The sequence below is a fragment of the Belonocnema kinseyi genome, chromosome 6, assembly GCF_010883055.1.
Source record: "Belonocnema kinseyi isolate 2016_QV_RU_SX_M_011 chromosome 6, B_treatae_v1, whole genome shotgun sequence".
In the NCBI taxonomy this organism is placed as follows: Eukaryota; Metazoa; Arthropoda; class Insecta; order Hymenoptera; family Cynipidae; genus Belonocnema; species Belonocnema kinseyi.
This window is the reverse complement of record NC_046662.1, coordinates 129,300,284-129,306,215: the sequence shown is the minus strand read 5'-3', so window position 1 is coordinate 129,306,215 and position 5,932 is coordinate 129,300,284. Positions and strand designations below refer to the sequence as shown.

General features: G+C 36.7%; 1 protein-coding gene across 3 annotated transcripts in view; it reads left to right on the top strand.

Annotated features, from left to right (window-relative positions):
- Window positions 1–5,932, top strand: part of LOC117174079 (ubiquitin domain-containing protein 1) — a 305,357-nt gene that overhangs the window by 91,574 nt on the left and 207,851 nt on the right. The gene's annotated exons all lie outside the window — the stretch shown is intronic.

Here is a 5,932-nt window from a genome sequence, read left to right as displayed (position 1 = left end):
CAGAAAATAAAGAGAAATGTGCTGCCTGTCTTCCGGGTAACGATGTTGCCTGAAATAAAGTAGGATTGTACGCGGGGGGAGGCTTCCCCTGTAAAGAAAGTCTCTGTATAGAAAGAAGAAAAAGAAAGGATCCTACTGGACTAGTCGACAATTTTTGCTCCCTTAATTGTTTTCACACTGAATTTATTCATATAAAAAAATTCATATAAAAAAGGTACAAAATTGGTTCGATACTACTTACCAATCGCAAAAACTTGAACTACCGCTCATTTGTTCAAAGCGGTTGGAGAGAACCAGATGGAAAGATGCGCCATTGGTCTTCCCTGTCAACGTTCGATAAAAATGAATAGGTGAAATAAAAACCTTTTCCTCACTCGTAGATTATTTTGAATAATCCACTCTAGTCCTATGGTATCCGCGAGAGCCACACAATACACGCGAACACCTGTTACTTTCCCAGATTTTCTTTCATAAAGTCTCGTTTTGCGACTCGAGTGGGAGTAATAATTTCTGAGCTTCTAATTTTGTTTTAAGCAGGTGGGATAGGACACGAGATCACAGCACTACCGATTCCGGCCCGAGAAAAGTATACCCTGGTGGACCGAAGGAACCGAATGGAGCCTCTAAAAAGTACCGGTAAAGGCCCCATTGAGTCCTAATTCGGTTTCTTTTTAAAGAACTCGAAAAAACAGCAAAATCAATTTTCAAATTGTTATAATTCGGATTCTACGTTACAATTTCCTATAGGTCACGGAATAATCACAATAGTTTTTTTTTTTGCAACGGTAAAAAGTTTGAAAAAATATCAGACGTATAACGCCTGTTGACTGCTACTTACAGGCGATGCGTTTGAAGTGTAGCAGTAAACAGGCGTTATACGCCTTATATTTTTTTTTAACTTTTTACTGTTGCAAAAAAAAACTATTTCGATTATTCCGTGACCTTCTATAGGGAATTTTAACGTAGAATCCGAATTTCAACAATTTAAAAGTTGATTTTGCTGCTTTTTCAAGTTTTAAAAAAAAGGAACGTTTTTAAGGGAACTTTGTCCTGCCTCCCGTCGAATAGAGTTTAATCTTAACGTTCGGATCGCGGACACAATTAATCGACCACTCGATTAACACCCCGCCTTGCTCCCGTTACCGGCCCGAGAAAAGTATAGTCTCGTGAACGAACTGAACTCCGGAATAGGATGTAACGACTTACTTGTTGAAAATTTGTCTCTCAATGTTTTAGCGAAATCCGGATCTCGACGTACGGCCGGGCGAGATTTTTAAGTATATACTGGTCCATGCCAGGCCCTTCAACAAACTGCGCGAATCAATGCTCGCCTGATGCACGTTTATAGTTTATAACGCAGGGGGGAGTTGGGTAGGGATATTTGCAAAACTGCGCAATATTTGGTTGATAAAGGAAGGATATGCTGTATTTTTCTTAGCTTGCATTTTTGTGTGTGAGAACTTGGTATTGCCGAATGCCTTGCTTGAATATTGTATTTACGAAGCAGAAGACTCGTTGAAACTTTAAATGAGTAAAGTGCTTTGAGCTCTTTTCGTATTTCAAAGAATAATTTTGAATTTCAACTTGCATCGAAATCGAAGCAGGTCGGAATTTTCAACTCAATATTGGGTATTTATTACATCCGACCCTTGACTGAGCGAACTAGGCATTTGGCATTTGCTCGTTTTCTGTGTGAACGCATGGTATTGTTTTGAATCTTACCACGTGCTCTCGCTGTCAGTCTGTACAGCAGTCAATGTGTGTTGTTGAAGGACATACTTATGTAGAAAGAGGTGGGAAGACGGAGAGAGGAAGAAAGTAGAGTGGTTTAGGTACAATGAACTATATTCGTGAATATCGTACATAGCTTGGTTACATATAAGAATATGTAGATGAAGAAAAGAAGGCAAGACCGCGTGTGAAGCCTGAGGGATAGCGATACGTTTAGGCGTGGGTGAGAAAGAGAAAGTAAGCGTGGTGCTCTTGCGTATGCGAATATGTTGACATTGGTCGTACTTTCCTTCCTTCTGGCTGTACATAATTCACTCTTATACAATTTGTTAACTCGCAGAAGTAGAGTTATATGCTTGTGAAAAATAAGAAAGCATCATTTCGTGGGGAATCAATTTTAATTAGAATTATTTTGAAAATCGTTAATTTCCTCATTCGACAGGTGGCTCGTTCTAGCCTTGCGTTTGGTATGCAGCGTCAGCCATGCCTTTCAGGTAATGAGCGAGTAGATTAGCTTTGTAACTCATGCAGAGTGTTAATAATTAATTCAAAAAGAATTCCAACATTCACTCGTAACAAACCACACCGAAATTTAGACATTTCGTCCCCGAAATCTAGGGTGACTCACGGATAAGGAGGCTCCGATTTTCCCTAATTCTTAATTTACAGAATATAATCACATAAGACGAAAATGGGAGGGGAAAGACAGAGAGGGAGAGAGATGCAGAGATTGAATGAGAGTTTCTTTTCCCTTTAATTTCTCCCTTCCCTTCTTCTTTTAATTCTGACCAAGCCCCTCCCTTCTTTGTTTTTTGATTGATTAGAGCATAGGCTAAATCACTTTTTGGAACAAGGGGAGTGGGTCCATCGCCTGAGAGTTTCGTCTCGGTGAAGTCGTGTATCTTATCCTTTTCTCCTCATAAGGAGTTCTGCATAGGTGGTTACTCTGATTAACGAGATACCTTAGTGGAAGGGGTATCGCGACGGTTGACGCTTTGCTGGACCATTTGTCGCAGTTGGCTAATTAGTATGTCTACGTTTTTCTCAATCGTCCGATGAAGTTGCATTAGTGCCTCGATAGTGCGGGTGATCGTGGCCGTGATTTAATTTGGGTCGTTGGATTGCGTGAGCGAGGGGGTGGGGAGAGAATAATTAGTTCTCTCTTCATCCATTCGCCTCTAAAACCCCGGAGTGCAGTGGAAAAGTGCACTGAATTTTTTTCCTACTCAATTTATATTTTCAAACCTTTATAAAGATGAAAGGATTTATTGAGGAAATTGAGAAGCCATTGGACATCTTGGATTTGTTAAAGTTCGAGTCTGTACATTTGTAACAAGTAAGTGTCCATTCATTTTAATTAAAGGATATTTTAGCATCGTGTAAAACATTAATTTTTTCTTCTTTATAATTAGCTAAAAATTTCCTTTTTTATTACTATACTACCTTCATCAAAAAGTTCCCGGAATTTATTTTTAAAATTAAAAATATAACTATATTCTTGAATATTGACGTGGTCCCCTTCAAAGTAATTCTCATCGACTGCCACGCACTTATTCCATCGCTTGATCCAGCTCTCAAAACATTTTTGATACTTCATTTTCGGTATGCCCATCAGTGCCGTTTTCGATATTTGTATTATCTCCGATCGGCTGCTAAAACGCGTTCCGCCTAGTGGTTTTTTTTTCAGTCGATCGAACAAAAAAAAGTCACAGGGAGCTAAATCTGGCGAATTTGATGGCTGCGGAATTGTATTAGTTGAGTTTTTGGTGAGAAACTCACGGATAATAATGGCATTGTGCGATGGTGCATTGTCATGGTGTAAAATCCAAGAGTTGTTTTTCCAGAGATCCTTTCTTTTAGAGCGAATTGCTTCACGCGGACGCCTCATTACACCTAAATAATACTCTTTGTTGACGGTCTGCTTTTCTGGCAAAAATTCGTGGTGCACAACACCGTTGTAATCCATGAAAACCGTGAGCATTACCTTCTTTTTCGACTGAAAACGACGTGGTTTTTTCATCCTTGGCTCATCGGGGAGTCGCCATTCACCCGCCTGATGTCTGGATTGAGTGTCGTACTCATAAACCCACGTCTCGTCACCAGTAATGATGCGTTTGATGAATGCTGGGTCCGTTTCAACCTTAGGAAGCATGTCTTGAGCGATATCGACACGATCTTTTTTTTGCATGAAATTCAGATCTTTTGGTACTAATTTTGCAGCAACACGACAAAATCCAAAATCATTTACGATAATGTCTTGAACAGATCCATAAGCAATGTTTAAGTCATCTGCCAACTCTCGAATTGTTAACTTACGATTTTCAGCCAACATTTTTTGTACTTTATCAATGTTTTCGTCGGTTTTTGATGTCGATGGCCTACCACTGCGATCATCATCATTGATGGACTTACGTCAATTGGTAAAGCGTTCAAGCCACTGATACACAGCTGTTTTTCTAGAGCATCGTTGCCGAAACACTTTTCCAACATTTTCAAAGTCATTTTGCCATTGAATCCATTTTTAACACAAAATTTAATACACACACGTTGTTGCAAAATTAAATCCATTGCAAAAATCGAAATTCGCAAAAAAACAGATGTACTCAAAATTGCGTTACATTTACAAATGTCAAGCTAGAAAGCTGAAATTCGCAGGGATGATTCCGGGAACTTTTTGATGAAGGTGATAAATTATAATATTTCTAGCTTAAGATCGCGTAAAATGATTTGCAGCTCAGCTTTGATCACTTCAAATGGAAACATTTGTAGCTTTAAAGTTTGAAATTTTTTATATATATAAAACTGTTACACTCTTTTATTTGTTCATTTTTAAAATTAGCGGCGAAAAGAATCAACTTCATACCATGTAAACTTGTCGATTGTTATATTTAATAAGATACTTATGCAGTAAGAAGTAAATTAATTTAGACTAATGTATTCATTTTCATAGAATGTGTGCTATGTCTATTGTATCAAGTCAACAGTTCTTTTGCTGAAAAAAACTGATGTTATTCTATTTTGACAACATAGTGTAACTGAAGTTCCGAACGTTCAAATGAACGAAATATTTTTCCCCATTTTTATTTTATCGATCAATATTGTTCCAGCTGCATTTTGAAATATGCATTATAATTCTGTTTCAATAATGATTGAATTTCAATATAAATAAACAAACATTTTAGCCCTTTTTATAGTTTACATAATTATCATTAAAAATTTCGTTCATTTGAACGTTCGGAACTTCAGGCACATGATAACATAGGTATATCTACGAGGTGAATTTGACATTCGTTTCAAATTAATAATTATTTGAAGGAAATTATTCAAGAATTATTCTAAGAGTAATTATTTCTTCGCTGAATGCATCCATTTTCTCGTCTAAAGAACATGTCTATTGTTCCAATTAAAATAGTAGTCAAAATAAGATTATTAATTTACATGTTACATTTTGTTAGAGTTTTAGTAACTTATCATGAAAATATAATATTCTTAATTTAATATTTTATTAAACGCCACGCAAATAAGCATAATGGAACAACTTAACTCAATAGCTTTTGTTTGGAGTAAATCTATTTTTGATTCAATTAGTTTTCCTGATTCTATTATTTTCTTGATTCAAGAAAATTGGCCCCTTTTGAAAAGAAAAATACTTGCTTCTTTCAGGAAAAAATATCAGCCAAGTAAATTAGCCTACTTGATTTAATGCAAAATGTTTTTTTTCGGCCCGCGGCAGGGCCAAATACTCAACGCAAGGTGCTGGAATGATTAAAGGTTAGTTGAGTGAAAGTTAGTTCGTTTCATTTTGCAATTTTTCTCTTTTGTTGAAACTGTATTGTTTATTTTGTAAGAAAGATCATTTTAAAAATGATACTTAATTCTTCTATTTTTTTATCTTCTCTTTGTTTAAATAGAAAAACCTAATAAATTCCTTTTATGTTGACATCCAACTAATTATTTGGTAAAAAAATTCATGTTTTTGGTCGAAAGCTGATTATTTCAGTTGAAAATTCATTTCTTAGCTTTATTTTTCTTTTTCTTACAAAAGCGTTCCCAGGGTGGTAGCTGAAACGGGAGTTCTGGGAAGTGACAGTGAGTTTATTATTATTTTTTTATTTCAGGAATGGAGATCCCGGAGGAGGGTCCACCTCCCTTTAATCCGGAGGAAAGGAGACTGGCAGAAGAGGAGGTCGAAGAACTGCGG